The sequence below is a fragment of the Oncorhynchus gorbuscha genome, linkage group LG17, assembly GCF_021184085.1.
Source record: "Oncorhynchus gorbuscha isolate QuinsamMale2020 ecotype Even-year linkage group LG17, OgorEven_v1.0, whole genome shotgun sequence".
NCBI lineage: Eukaryota > Metazoa > Chordata > Actinopteri > Salmoniformes > Salmonidae > Oncorhynchus > Oncorhynchus gorbuscha.
In genome coordinates, this window is record NC_060189.1 from 39,216,278 (window position 1) to 39,232,881 (window position 16,604).

Here is a 16,604-nt window from a genome sequence, read left to right on the forward strand (position 1 = left end):
AAGTTGCAACATTGAAATACAGAAAAATATTTTTTTTCCATAAACAAGCTCTAAATCATGTTTGATGCACTCTGGATGTCCAATTTTTGCTGTGCTGTCTATTTGAGATGAAAGGAACATTGTGGACAGTTTTCAGCAAGTTGCAACATTGAAATACAGAAAAAAATTTTTTTTCCATAAACAAGCTCTAAATCATGTTTGATGCACTCTGGATGTCCAATTTTTGCTGTGCTGTCTATTTGAGATGAAAGGAACATTGTGGACAGTTTTCAGCAAGTTGCAACATTGAAATACAGAAAAATATTTTTTCCATAAACAAGCTCTAAATCATGTTTGATGCACCTCTGGGTGTCAATTTTTTTCTGTGCTGTCTATTTGAGATGAAATGAACATTGTGGACAGTTTTCAGCAAGTTGCAACATTGAAATACAGAAAAAATTTTTTTCCATAAACAAGCTCTAAATCATGTTTGATGCACTCTGGATGTCCAATTTTTGCTGTGCTGTCTATTTGAGATGAAAGGAACATTGTGGACAGTTTTCAGCAAGTTGCAACATTGAAATACAGAAAAAATTTTTTTCCATAAACAAGCTCTAAATCATGTTTGATGCACTCTGGATGTCCAATTTTTGCTGTGCTGTCTATTTGAGATGAAAGGAACATTGTGGACAGTTTTCAGCAAGTTGCAACATTGAAATACAGAAAAATATTTTTTTCCATAAACAAGCTCTAAATCATGTTTGATGCACTCTGGATGTCCAATTTTTGCTGTGCTGTCTATTTGAGATGAAAGGAACATTGTGGACAGTTTTCAGCAAGTTGCAACATTGAAATACAGAAAAAAAAAAAAAAATTTTTTTCCATAAACAAGCTCTAAATCATGTTTGATGCACTCTGGATGTCCAATTTTTGCTGTGCTGTCTATTTGAGATGAAAGGAACATTGTGGACAGTTTTCAGCAAGTTGCAACATTGAAATACAGAAAAAATTTTTTTCCATAAACAAGCTCTAAATCATGTTTGATGCACTCTGGATGTCCAATTTTTGCTGTGCTGTCTATTTGAGATGAAAGGAACATTGTGGACAGTTTTCAGCAAGTTGCAACATTGAAATACAGAAAAATATTTTTTTCCATAAACAAGCTCTAAATCATGTTTGATGCACTCTGGATGTCCAATTTTTGCTGTGCTGTCTATTTGAGATGAAAGGAACATTGTGGACAGTTTTCAGCAAGTTGCAACATTGAAATACAGAAAAAAATATTTTTCCATAAACAAGCTCTAAATCATGTTTGATGCACTCTGGATGTCCAATTTTTGCTGTGCTGTCTATTTGAGATGAAAGGAACATTGTGGACAGTTTTCAGCAAGTTGCAACATTGAAATACAGAAAAATATTTTTTTCCATAAACAAGCTCTAAATCATGTTTGATGCACTCTGGATGTCCAATTTTTGCTGTGCTGTCTATTTGAGATGAAAGGAACATTGTGGACAGTTTTCAGCAAGTTGCAACATTGAAATACAGAAAAATATTTTTTTCCATAAACAAGCTCTAAATCATGTTTGATGCACTCTGGATGTCCAATTTTTGCTGTGCTGTCTATTTGAGATGAAAGGAACATTGTGGACAGTTTTCAGCAAGTTGCAACATTGAAATACAGAAAAAAATTTTTTTCCATAAACAAGCTCTAAATCATGTTTGATGCACTCTGGATGTCCAATTTTTGCTGTGCTGTCTATTTGAGATGAAAGGAACATTGTGGACAGTTTTCAGCAAGTTGCAACATTGAAATACAGAAAAAATTTTTTTCCATAAACAAGCTCTAAATCATGTTTGATGCACTCTGGATGTCCAATTTTTGCTGTGCTGTCTATTTGAGATGAAAGGAACATTGTGGACAGTTTTCAGCAAGTTGCAACATTGAAATACAGAAGAATTTTTTTTTCCATAAACAAGCTCTAAATCATGTTTGATGCACTCTGGATGTCCAATTTTTGCTGTGCTGTCTATTTGAGATGAAAGGAACATTGTGGACAGTTTTCAGCAAGTTGCAACATTGAAATACAGAAAAAAAATTTTTTTCCATAAACAAGCTCTAAATCATGTTTGATGCACTCTGGATGTCCAATTTTTGCTGTGCTGTCTATTTGAGATGAAAGGAACATTGTGGACAGTTTTCAGCAAGTTGCAACATTGAAATACAGAAAAATATTTTTTTTTTCCATAAACAAGCTCTAAATCATGTTTGATGCACTCTGGATGTCCAATTTTTGCTGTGCTGTCTATTTGAGATGAAAGGAACATTGTGGACAGTTTTCAGCAAGTTGCAACATTGAAATACAGAAAAATTTTTTTTCCATAAACAAGCTCTAAATCATGTTTGATGCACTCTGGATGTCCAATTTTTGCTGTGCTGTCTATTTGAGATGAAAGGAACATTGTGGACAGTTTTCAGCAAGTTGCAACATTGAAATACAGAAAAAATTTTTTTCCATAAACAAGCTCTAAATCATGTTTGATGCACTCTGGATGTCCAATTTTTGCTGTGCTGTCTATTTGAGATGAAAGGAACATTGTGGACAGTTTTCAGCAAGTTGCAACATTGAAATACAGAAAAAAATATTTTTCCATAAACAAGCTCTAAATCATGTTTGATGCACTCTGGATGTCCAATTTTTGCTGTGCTGTCTATTTGAGATGAAAGGAACATTGTGGACAGTTTTCAGCAAGTTGCAACATTGAAATACAGAAAAATATTTTTTTCCATAAACAAGCTCTAAATCATGTTTGATGCACTCTGGATGTCCAATTTTTGCTGTGCTGTCTATTTGAGATGAAAGGAACATTGTGGACAGTTTTCAGCAAGTTGCAACATTGAAATACAGAAAAAATTTTTTTTCCATAAACAAGCTCTAAATCATGTTTGATGCACTCTGGATGTCCAATTTTTGCTGTGCTGTCTATTTGAGATGAAAGGAACATTGTGGACAGTTTTCAGCAAGTTGCAACATTGAAATACAGAAGAATTTTTTTTTTTCCATAAACAAGCTCTAAATCATGTTTGATGCACTCTGGATGTCCAATTTTTGCTGTGCTGTCTATTTGAGATGAAAGGAACATTGTGGACAGTTTTCAGCAAGTTGCAACATTGAAATACAGAAAAAAATATTTTTCCATAAACAAGCTCTAAATCATGTTTGATGCACTCTGGATGTCCAATTTTTGCTGTGCTGTCTATTTGAGATGAAAGGAACATTGTGGACAGTTTTCAGCAAGTTGCAACATTGAAATACAGAAAAAATTTTTTTCCATAAACAAGCTCTAAATCATGTTTGATGCACTCTGGATGTCCAATTTTTGCTGTGCTGTCTATTTGAGATGAAAGGAACATTGTGGACAGTTTTCAGCAAGTTGCAACATTGAAATACAGAAAAAATTTTTTTCCATAAACAAGCTCTAAATCATGTTTGATGCACTCTGGATGTCCAATTTTTGCTGTGCTGTCTATTTGAGATGAAAGGAACATTGTGGACAGTTTTCAGCAAGTTGCAACATTGAAATACAGAAAAAATTTTTTTTCCATAAACAAGCTCTAAATCATGTTTGATGCACTCTGGATGTCCAATTTTTGCTGTGCTGTCTATTTGAGATAAAGGAACATTGTGGACAGTTTTCAGCAAGTTGCAACATTGAAATACAAAAAAAATTTTTTTTTCCATAAACAAGCTCTAAATCATGTTTGATGCACTCTGGATGTCCAATTTTTGCTGTGCTGTCTATTTGAGATAAAGGAACATTGTGGACAGTTTTCAGCAAGTTGCAACATTGAAATACAGAATATTTTTTTTCCATAAACAAGCTCTAAATCATGTTTGATGCACTCTGGATGTCCAATTTTTGCTGTGCTGTCTATTTGAGATGAAAGGAACATTGTGGACAGTTTTCAGCAAGTTGCAACATTGAAATACAGAAAAATATTTTTTTCCATAAACAAGCTCTAAATCATGTTTGATGCACTCTGGATGTCCAATTTTTGCTGTGCTGTCTATTTGAGATGAAAGGAACATTGTGGACAGTTTTCAGCAAGTTGCAACATTGAAATACAGAAAAAAATTTTTTTTTCCATAAACAAGCTCTAAATCATGTTTGATGCACTCTGGATGTCCAATTTTTGCTGTGCTGTCTATTTGAGATGAAAGGAACATTGTGGACAGTTTTCAGCAAGTTGCAACATTGAAATACAGAAAAAATTTTTTTCCATAAACAAGCTCTAAATCATGTTTGATGCACTCTGGATGTCCAATTTTTGCTGTGCTGTCTATTTGAGATGAAAGGAACATTGTGGACAGTTTTCAGCAAGTTGCAACATTGAAATACAGAAAAATATTTTTCCATAAACAAGCTCTAAATCATGTTTGATGCACTCTGGATGTCCAATTTTTGCTGTGCTGTCTATTTGAGATGAAAGGAACATTGTGGACAGTTTTCAGCAAGTTGCAACATTGAAATACAGAAAAAATTTTTTTCCATAAACAAGCTCTAAATCATGTTTGATGCACTCTGGATGTCCAATTTTTGCTGTGCTGTCTATTTGAGATGAAAGGAACATTGTGGACAGTTTTCAGCAAGTTGCAACATTGAAATACAGAAGAATTTTTTTTTTTCCATAAACAAGCTCTAAATCATGTTTGATGCACTCTGGATGTCCAATTTTTGCTGTGCTGTCTATTTGAGATGAAAGGAACATTGTGGACAGTTTTCAGCAAGTTGCAACATTGAAATACAGATTTTTTTTCCATAAACAAGCTCTAAATCATGTTTGATGCACTCTGGATGTCCAATTTTTGCTGTGCTGTCTATTTGAGATGAAAGGAACATTGTGAACAACAGTTTTCAGCAAGTTGCAACATTGAAATACAGAAAAAAATTTTTTTTTTCCATAAACAAGCTCTAAATCATGTTTGATGCACTCTGGATGTCCAATTTTTGCTGTGCTGTCTATTTGAGATGAAAGGAACATTGTGGACAGTTTTCAGCAAGTTGCAACATTGAAATACAGAAAAATATTTTTTTCCATAAACAAGCTCTAAATCATGTTTGATGCACTCTGGATGTCCAATTTTTGCTGTGCTGTCTATTTGAGATGAAAGGAACATTGTGGACAGTTTTCAGCAAGTTGCAACATTGAAATACAGAAAAAATTTTTTCCATAAACAAGCTCTAAATCATGTTTGATGCACTCTGGATGTCCAATTTTTGCTGTGCTGTCTATTTGAGATGAAAGGAACATTGTGGACAGTTTTCAGCAAGTTGCAACATTGAAATACAGAATATTTTTTTTTCCATAAACAAGCTCTAAATCATGTTTGATGCACTCTGGATGTCCAATTTTGCTGTGCTGTCTATTTGAGATGAAAGGAACATTGTGGACAGTTTTCAGCAAGTTGCAACATTGAAATACAGAAAAAATTATTTTTTTCCATAAACAAGCTCTAAATCATGTTTGATGCACTCTGGATGTCCAATTTTTGCTGTGCTGTCTATTTGAGATGAAAGGAACATTGTGGACAGTTTTCAGCAAGTTGCAACATTGAAATACAGAAAAAATTTTTTTTCCATAAACAAGCTCTAAATCATGTTTGATGCACTCTGGATGTCCAATTTTTGCTGTGCTGTCTATTTGAGATGAAAGGAACATTGTGGACAGTTTTCAGCAAGTTGCAACATTGAAATACAGAAAAATTTTTTTTTCCATAAACAAGCTCTAAATCATGTTTGATGCACTCTGGATGTCCAATTTTTGCTGTGCTGTCTATTTGAGATGAAAGGAACATTGTGGACAGTTTTCAGCAAGTTGCAACATTGAAATACAGAAAAAAATTTTTTTTCCATAAACACTCTAAATCATGTTTGATGCACTCTGGATGTCCAATTTTTGCTGTGCTGTCTATTTGAGATGAAAGGAACATTGTGGACAGTTTTCAGCAAGTTGCAACATTGAAATACAAAAAATTTTTTTCCATAAACAAGCTCTAAATCATGTTTGATGCACTCTGGATGTCCAATTTTTGCTGTGCTGTCTATTTGAGATGAAAGGAACATTGTGGACAGTTTTCAGCAAGTTGCAACATTGAAATACAGAAAAAATTTTTTTCCATAAACAAGCTCTAAATCATGTTTGATGCACTCTGGATGTCCAATTTTTGCTGTGCTGTCTATTTGAGATGAAAGGAACATTGTGGACAGTTTTCAGCAAGTTGCAACATTGAAATACAGATTTTTTTTTTTCCATAAACAAGCTCTAAATCATGTTTGATGCACTCTGGATGTCCAATTTTTGCTGTGCTGTCTATTTGAGATGAAAGGAACATTGTGGACAGTTTTCAGCAAGTTGCACAACATTGAAATACAGAAAAAAAATTTTTTCCATAAACAAGCTCTAAATCATGTTTGATGCACTCTGGATGTCCAATTTTTGCTGTGCTGTCTATTTGAGATGAAAGGAACATTGTGGACAGTTTTCAGCAAGTTGCAACATTGAAATACAGAAAAAAAATTTTTTTCCATAAACAAGCTCTAAATCATGTTTGATGCACTCTGGATGTCCAATTTTTGCTGTGCTGTCTATTTGAGATGAAAGGAACATTGTGGACAGTTTTCAGCAAGTTGCAACATTGAAATACAGAAAAAAATTTTTTTTTCCATAAACAAGCTCTAAATCATGTTTGATGCACTCTGGATGTCCAATTTTTGCTGTGCTGTCTATTTGAGATGAAAGGAACATTGTGGACAGTTTTCAGCAAGTTGCAACATTGAAATACAGAAAAATATTTTTTTCCATAAACAAGCTCTAAATCATGTTTGATGCACTCTGGATGTCCAATTTTTGCTGTGCTGTCTATTTGAGATGAAATGAACATTGTGGACAGTTTTCAGCAAGTTGCAACATTGAAATACAGAAAAAAATTTTTTTCCATAAACAAGCTCTAAATCATGTTTGATGCACTCTGGATGTCCAATTTTTGCTGTGCTGTCTATTTGAGATGAAATGAACATTGTGGACAGTTTTCAGCAAGTTGCAACATTGAAATACAGAAAAAATTTTTTTCCATAAACAAGCTCTAAATCATGTTTGATGCACTCTGGATGTCCAATTTTTGCTGTGCTGTCTATTTGAGATGAAATGAACATTGTGGACAGTTTTCAGCAAGTTGCAACATTGAAATACAGAAAAAATTTTTTCCATAAACAAGCTCTAAATCATGTTTGATGCACTCTGGATGTCCAATTTTTGCTGTGCTGTCTATTTGAGATGAAAGGAACATTGTGGACAGTTTTCAGCAAGTTGCAACATTGAAATACAGAAAAAATAGTTTTTTTCCATAAACAAGCTCTAAATCATGTTTGATGCACTCTGGATGTCCAATTTTTGCTGTGCTGTCTATTTGAGATGAAAGGAACATTGTGGACAGTTTTCAGCAAGTTGCAACATTGAAATACAGAAAAAATTTTTTTTTCCATAAACAAGCTCTAAATCATGTTTGATGCACTCTGGATGTCCAATTTTTGCTGTGCTGTCTATTTGAGATGAAAGGAACATTGTGGACAGTTTTCAGCAAGTTGCAACATTGAAATACAGAAAAAACTATTTTTTTCCATAAACAAGCTCTAAATCATGTTTGATGCACTCTGGATGTCCAATTTTTGCTGTGCTGTCTATTTGAGATGAAAGGAACATTGTGGACAGTTTTCAGCAAGTTGCAACATTGAAATACAGAAAAAAAAAATCCATAAACAAGCTCTAAATCATGTTTGATGCACTCTGGATGTCCAATTTTTGCTGTGCTGTCTATTTGAGATGAAATGAACATTGTGGACAGTTTTCAGCAAGTTGCAACATTGAAATACAGAAAAAAAATTTTTTTCCATAAACAAGCTCTAAATCATGTTTGATGCACTCTGGATGTCCAATTTTTGCTGTGCTGTCTATTTGAGATGAAATGAACATTGTGGACAGTTTTCAGCAAGTTGCAACATTGAAATACAGAAAAAAATTTTTTTTCCATAAACAAGCTCTAAATCATGTTTGATGCACTCTGGATGTCCAATTTTTTTTGCTGTGCTGTCTATTTGAGATGAAATGAACATTGTGGACAGTTTTCAGCAAGTTGCAACATTGAAATACAGAAAAAATTTTTTTCCATAAACAAGCTCTAAATCATGTTTGATGCACTCTGGATGTCCAATTTTTGCTGTGCTGTCTATTTGAGATGAAATGAACATTGTGGACAGTTTTCAGCAAGTTGCAACATTGAAATACAGAAAAAAATTTTTTTCCATAAACAAGCTCTAAATCATGTTTGATGCACTCTGGATGTCCAATTTTTGCTGTGCTGTCTATTTGAGATGAAAGGAACATTGTGGACAGTTTTCAGCAAGTTGCAACATTGAAATACAGAAAAAATTTTTTTCCATAAACAAGCTCTAAATCATGTTTGATGCACTCTGGATGTCCAATTTTTGCTGTGCTGTCTATTTGAGATGAAATGAACATTGTGGACAGTTTTCAGCAAGTTGCAACATTGAAATACAGAAAAAATTTTTTTCCATAAACAAGCTCTAAATCATGTTTGATGCACTCTGGATGTCCAATTTTTGCTGTGCTGTCTATTTGAGATGAAATGAACATTGTGGACAGTTTTCAGCAAGTTGCAACATTGAAATACAGAAAAAAATTTTTTCCATAAACAAGCTCTAAATCATGTTTGATGCACTCTGGATGTCCAATTTTTGCTGTGCTGTCTATTTGAGATGAAATGAACATTGTGGACAGTTTTCAGCAAGTTGCAACATTGAAATACAGAAAATTTTTTTTTTTCCATAAACAAGCTCTAAATCATGTTTGATGCACTCTGGATGTCCAATTTTTGCTGTGCTGTCTATTTGAGATGAAATGAACATTGTGGACAGTTTTCAGCAAGTTGCAACATTGAAATACAGAAAAAAAATTTTTTTCCATAAACAAGCTCTAAATCATGTTTGATGCACTCTGGATGTCCAATTTTTGCTGTGCTGTCTATTTGAGATGAAATGAACATTGTGGACAGTTTTCAGCAAGTTGCAACATTGAAATACAAAAAAAATTTTTTTCCATAAACAAGCTCTAAATCATGTTTGATGCACTCTGGATGTCCAATTTTTGCTGTGCTGTCTATTTGAGATGAAATGAACATTGTGGACAGTTTTCAGCAAGTTGCAACATTGAAATACAGAAAAAAATTTTTTTCCATAAACAAGCTCTAAATCATGTTTGATGCACTCTGGATGTCCAATTTTTGCTGTGCTGTCTATTTGAGATGAAATGAACATTGTGGACAGTTTTCAGCAAGTTGCAACATTGAAATACAGAAAAAATTTTTTTTTCCATAAACAAGCTCTAAATCATGTTTGATGCACTCTGGATGTCCAATTTTTGCTGTGCTGTCTATTTGAGATGAAATGAACATTGTGGACAGTTTTCAGCAAGTTGCAACATTGAAATACAGAAAAAAAATTTTTTCCATAAACAAGCTCTAAATCATGTTTGATGCACTCTGGATGTCCAATTTTTGCTGTGCTGTCTATTTGAGATGAAATGAACATTGTGGACAGTTTTCAGCAAGTTGCAACATTGAAATACAGAAAAAAAACTTTTTTCCATAAACAAGCTCTAAATCATGTTTGATGCACTCTGGATGTCCAATTTTTGCTGTGCTGTCTATTTGAGATGAAAATGAACATTGTGGACAGTTTTCAGCAAGTTGCAACATTGAAATACAGAAAAAATGATTTTTTTTTCCATAAACAAGCTCTAAATCATGTTTGATGCACTCTGGATGTCCAATTTTTGCTGTGCTGTCTATTTGAGATGAAATGAACATTGTGGACAGTTTTCAGCAAGTTGCAACATTGAAATACAGAAAAAATTTTTTTCCATAAACAAGCTCTAAATCATGTTTGATGCACTCTGGATGTCCAATTTTTGCTGTGCTGTCTATTTGAGATGAAATGAACATTGTGGACAGTTTTTCAGCAAGTTGAAAAAAGTTTTTTGAAATACAGAAAAAATGTTTTTCCATAAACAAGCTCTAAATCATGTTTGATGCACTCTGGATGTCAATTTTTGCTGTGCTGTCTATTTGAGATGAAATGAACATTGTGGACAGTTTTCAGCAAGTTGCAACATTGAAATACAGCAAAAAAAATATTTTTTCCATAAACAAGCTCTAAATCATGTTTGATGCACTCTGGATGTCCAATTTTTGCTGTGCTGTCTATTTGAGATTAAATGAACATTGTGGACAGTTTTCAGCAAGTTGCAACTTTGAAATACAGAAAAAACTATTTTTCCATAAACAAGCTCTAAATCAGAGCTTGTTTGATGGAAAAAAGTTTTTTTTTTTCTTTCTGTATTTCATGTTGAACTTGATGTCCAAATGTTTTTTGAAAACTGTCCACAATGTTCAACATTCATCTCAAATGAGAAGCACAGCAAAAATTGGACATAAACAGAGTGCATCAAACATGATTTGATGCTTGTTACATGGAAAAAAAGTTTTTTTTTCTGTATTTCAATGTTGCAACTTGCTGAAAACTGTCCACAATGTTCATTTCATCTCAAATAGACAGCACAAAAAAAAATTGGACATCCAGAGTGCATCAAACATGATTTAGAGCTTGTTTATGGAAATTTTTTTTTTTTCTGTATTTCAATGTTGCAACTTGCTGAAAACTGTCCACAATGTTCATTTCATCTCAAATAGACAGCACAGCAAAAATTGGACATCCAGAGTGCATCAAACATGATTTAGAGCTTGTTTATGGAAAAATGTTTTTTCTGTATTTCAATGTTGCAACTTGCTGAAAACTGTCCACAATGTTCATTTCATCTCAAATAGACAGCACAGCAAAAATTGGACATCCAGAGTGCATCAAACATGATTTAGAGCTTGTTTATGGAAAAAAAAGTTTTTTCTGTATTTCAATGTTGCAACTTGCTGAAAACTGTCCACAATGTTTTTAATTAATCTCAAATAGACAGCACAGCAAAAATTGGACATCCAGAGTGCATCAAACATGATTTAGAGCTTGTTTATGGAAAAAAAAGTTTTTTCTGTATTTCAATGTTGCAACTTGCTGAAAACTGTCCACAATGTTCATTTCATCTCAAATAGACAGCACAGCAAAAATTGGACATCCAGAGTGCATCAAACATGATTTAGAGCTTGTTTATGGGAAAAGTTTTTTCTCTATTTCAATGTTGCAACTTGCTGAAAACTGTCCACAATGTTAATTTCATCTCAAATAGACAGCACAGCAAAAATTGGACATCCAGAGTGCATCAAACATGATTTAGAGCTTGTTTATGGAAAAATTTATTTTTTCTCTATTTCAATGTTGCAACTTGCTGAAAACTGTCCACAATGTTCATTTCATCTCAAATAGACAGCACAGCAAAAATTGGATTGGACATCCAGAGTGCATCAAACATGATTTAGAGCTTGTTTATGGAAAAAATTTTTTTCTGTATTTCAATGTTGCAACTTGGTGAAAACTGTCCACAATGTTAATGTAATCTCTAATAGACAGCACGGCAAAATTGGCCATACGGAGTGCATCAAACATGATTTAGAGCTTGTTTATGGGAAAATAAATTTTTTCTGTATTTCAATGTTGCAACTTGCTGAAAACTGTCCACAATGTTAATTTAATCTCAAATAGACAGCACAGCAAAAATTGGACATCCAGAGTGCATCAAACATGATTTAGAGCTTGTTTATGGAAAATGTTTTTTTTCTTTATTTCAATGTTGCAACTTGCTGAAAACTGTCCACAATGTTAATTTCATCTCAAATAGACAGCACAGCAAAAATTGGACATCCAGAGTGCATCAAACATGATTTAGAGCTTGTTTATGGAAAATTTTTTTTTCTGTATTTCAATGTTGCAACTTGCTGAAAACTGTCCACAATGTTAATTTCATCTCAAATAGACAGCACAGCAAAAATTGGACATCCAGAGTGCATCAAACATGATTTAGAGCTTGTTTATGGAAAAAAATTTTTTTCTGTATTTCAATGTTGCAACTTGCTGAAAACTGTCCACAATGTTCATTTCATCTCAAATAGACAGCACAGCAAAAATTGGACATCCAGAGTGCATCAAACATGATTTAGAGCTTGTTTATGGAAATTTTTTTTTTCTGTATTTCAATGTTGCAACTTGCTGAAAACTGTCCACAATGTTAATTTCATCTCAAATAGACAGCACAGCAAAAATTGGACATCCAGAGTGCATCAAACATGATTTAGAGCTTGTTTATGGAAAAAAAAATTTTTTTTCTGTATTTCAATGTTGCAACTTGCTGAAAACTGTCCACAATGTTAATTTCATCTCAAATAGACAGCACAGCAAAAATTGGACATCCAGAGTGCATCAAACATGATTTAGAGCTTGTTTATGGAAAAAAGTTTTTTCTCGTATTTCAATGTTGCAACTTGCTGAAAACTGTCCACAATGTTAATTTCATCTCAAATAGACAGCACAGCAAAAATTGGACATCCAGAGTGCATCAAACATGATTTAGAGCTTGTTTATGGAAAAAAAAGTTTTTTCTGTATTTCAATGTTGCAACTTGCTGAAAACTGTCCACAATGTTCATTTCATCTCAAATAGACAGCACAGCAAAAATTGGACATCCAGAGTGCATCAAACATGATTTAGAGCTTGTTTATGGAAAAAAAGTTTTTTCTGTATTTCAATGTTGCAACTTGCTGAAAACTGTCCACAATGTTCATTTCATCTCAAATAGACAGCACAGCAAAAATTGGACATCCAGAGTGCATCAAACATGATTTAGAGCTTGTTTATGGAAAAAAAGTTTTTTCTTTATTTCAATGTTGCAACTTGCTGAAAACTGTCCACAATGTTCATTTCATCTCAAAACAGCACAGCAAAAATTGGACATCCAGAGTGCATCAAACATGATTTAGAGCTTGTTCATGGATTTTTTTTTTGTATTTCAATGTTGCAACTTGCTGAAAACTGTCCACAATGTTCATTTCATCTCAAATAGACAGCACAGCAAAAATTGGACATCCAGAGTGCATCAAACATGATTTAGAGCTTGTTTATGAAAAAAAATTTTATTTTTCTGTATTTCAATGTTGCAACTTGCTGAAAACTGTCCACAATGTTCATTTCATCTCAAATAGACAGCACAGCAAAAATTGGACATCCAGAGTGCATCAAACATGATTTAGAGCTTGTTTATGGAAAAAAATTTTTTTTCTGTATTTCAATGTTGCAACTTGCTGAAAACTGTCCACAATGTTAATTTCATCTCAAATAGACAGCACAGCAAAAATTGGACATCCAGAGTGCATCAAACATGATTTAGAGCTTGTTTATGGAAAAAAAGTTTTTTCTGTATTTCAATGTTGCAACTTGCTGAAAACTGTCCACAATGTTCATTTCATCTCAAATAGACAGCACAGCAAAAATTGGACATCCAGAGTGCATCAAACATGATTTAGAGCTTGTTTATGGAAAAAATTTTTTTCTGTATTTCAATGTTGCAACTTGCTGAAAACTGTCCACAATGTTAATTTCATCTCAAATAGACAGCACAGCAAAAATTGGACATCCAGAGTGCATCAAACATGATTTAGAGCTTGTTTATGGAAAAAAGTTTTTTCTGTATTTCAATGTTGCAACTTGCTGAAAACTGTCCACAATGTTAATTTCATCTCAAATAGACAGCACAGCAAAAATTGGACATCCAGAGTGCATCAAACATGATTTAGAGCTTGTTTATGGAAAAACGTTTTTCTGTATTTCAATGTTGCAACTTGCTGAAAACAGTCCACAAGTGTAATTTCATCTCAAATAGACAGCACAGCAAAAAATTGGACATCCAGAGTGCATCAAACATGATTTAGAGCTTGTTTATGGAAAAAAAAGTTTTTTCTGTATTTCAATGTTGCAACTTGCTGAAAACTGTCCACAATGTTAATTTCATCTCAAATAGACAGCACAGCAAAAATTGGACATCCAGAGTGCATCAAACATGATTTAGAGCTTGTTTATGGAAAAAGTTTTTTCTGTATTTCAATGTTGCAACTTGCTGAAAACTGTCCACAATGTTCATTTCATCTCAAATAGACAGCACAGCAAAAATTGGACATCCAGAGTGCATCAAACATGATTTAGAGCTTGTTTATGGAAAAAAGTTTTTTTCTGTATTTCAATGTTGCAACTTGCTGAAAACTGTCCACAATGTTCATTTCATCTCAAATAGACAGCACAGCAAAAATTGGACATCCAGAGTGCATCAAACATGATTTAGAGCTTGTTTATGGAAAAAAAGTTTTTTCTGTATTTCAATGTTGCAACTTGCTGAAAACTGTCCACAATGTTCATTTCATCTCAAATAGACAGCACAGCAAAAATTGGACATCCAGAGTGCATCAAACATGATTTAGAGCTTGTTTATGGAAAAAAAGTTTTTTTCTGTATTTCAATGTTGCAACTTGCTGAAAACTGTCCACAATGTTCATTTCATCTCAAATAGACAGCACAGCAAAAATTGGACATCCAGAGTGCATCAAACATGATTTAGAGCTTGTTTATGGAAAAAAAGTTTTTTTCTGTATTTCAATGTTGCAACTTGCTGAAAACTGTCCACAATGTTCATTTCATCTCAAATAGACAGCACAGCAAAAATTGGACATCCAGAGTGCATCAAACATGATTTAGAGCTTGTTTATGGGAAAAAAGTTTTTTCTGTATTTCAATGTGCAACTTGCTGAAAACTGTCCACAATGTTCATTTTATTATTAATGTAATCATCTCAAATAGACAGCACAGCAAAAATTGGACATCCAGAGTGCATCAAACATGATTTAGAGCTTGTTTATGGAAAAAAGTTTTTTCTGTATTTCAATGTTGCAACTTGCTGAAAACTGTCCACAATGTTAATTTCATCTCAAATAGACAGCACAGCAAAAATTGGACATCCAGAGTGCATCAAACATGATTTAGAGCTTGTTTATGGAAAAAAGTTTTTCTGTATTTCAATGTTGCAACTTGCTGAAAACTGTCCACAATGTTCATTTCATCTCAAATAGACAGCACAGCAAAAATTGGACATCCAGAGTGCATCAAACATGATTTAGAGCTTGTTTATGAAAAAAGTTTTTCTGTATTTCAATGTTGCAACTTGCTGAAAACTGTCCACAATGTTCATTTCATCTCAAATAGACAGCACAGCAAAAATTGGACATCCAGAGTGCATCAAACATGATTTAGAGCTTGTTTATGGAAAAAAAGTTTTTTCTGTATTTCAATGTTGCAACTTGCTGAAAACTGTCCACAATGTTCATTTCATCTCAAATAGACAGCACAGCAAAAATTGGACATCCAGAGTGCATCAAACATGATTTAGAGCTTGTTTATGGAAAAAAAGTTTTTTCTGTATTTCAATGTTGCAACTTGCTGAAAACTGTCCACAATGTTAATTTCATCTCAAATAGACAGCACAGCAAAAATTGGACATCCAGAGTGCATCAAACATGATTTAGAGCTTGTTTATGGAAAAAAGTTTTTTCTGTATTTCAATGTTGCAACTTGCTGAAAACTGTCCACAATGTTCATTTCATCTCAAATAGACAGCACAGCAAAAATTGGACATCCAGAGTGCATCAAACATGATTTAGAGCTTGTTTATGGAAAAAAAGTTTTTCTGTATTTCAATGTTGCAACTTGCTGAAAACTGTCCACAATGTTCATTTCATCTCAAATAGACAGCACAGCAAAAATTGGACATCCAGAGTGCATCAAACATGATTTAGAGCTTGTTTATGGAAAAAAAAGTTTTTTTCTGTATTTCAATGTTGCAACTTGCTGAAAACTGTCCACAATGTTCATTTCATCACAAATATACAGCACAGCAAAATTGGACATCCAGAGTGCAGCAAACATGATTTAGAGCTTGTTTATGGAAAAAAGTTTTTTCTGTATTTCAATGTTGCAACTTGCTGAAAACTGTCCACAATGTTCATTTCATCTCAAATAGACAGCACAGCAAAAATTGGACATCCAGAGTGCATCAAACATGATTTAGAGCTTGTTTATGGAAAAAAGTTTTTTCTGTATTTCAATGTTGCAACTTGCTGAAAACTGTCCACAATGTTCATTTCATCTCAAATAGACAGCACAGCAAAAATTGGACATCCAGAGTGCATCAAACATGATTTAGAGCTTGTTTATGGAAAAAGTTTTTTCTGTATTTCAATGTTGCAACTTGCTGAAAACTGTCCACAATGTTCATTTCATCTCAAATAGACAGCACAGCAAAAATTGGACATCCAGAGTGCATCAAACATGATTTAGAGCTTGTTTATGGAAAAAGTGTTTTTTCTGTATTTCAATGTTGCAACTTGCTGAAAACTGTCCACAATGTTCATTTCATCTCAAATAGACAGCACAGCAAAAATTGGACATCCAGAGTGCATCAAACATGATTTAGAGCTTGTTTATGGAAAAAAAGTTTTTTCTGTATTTC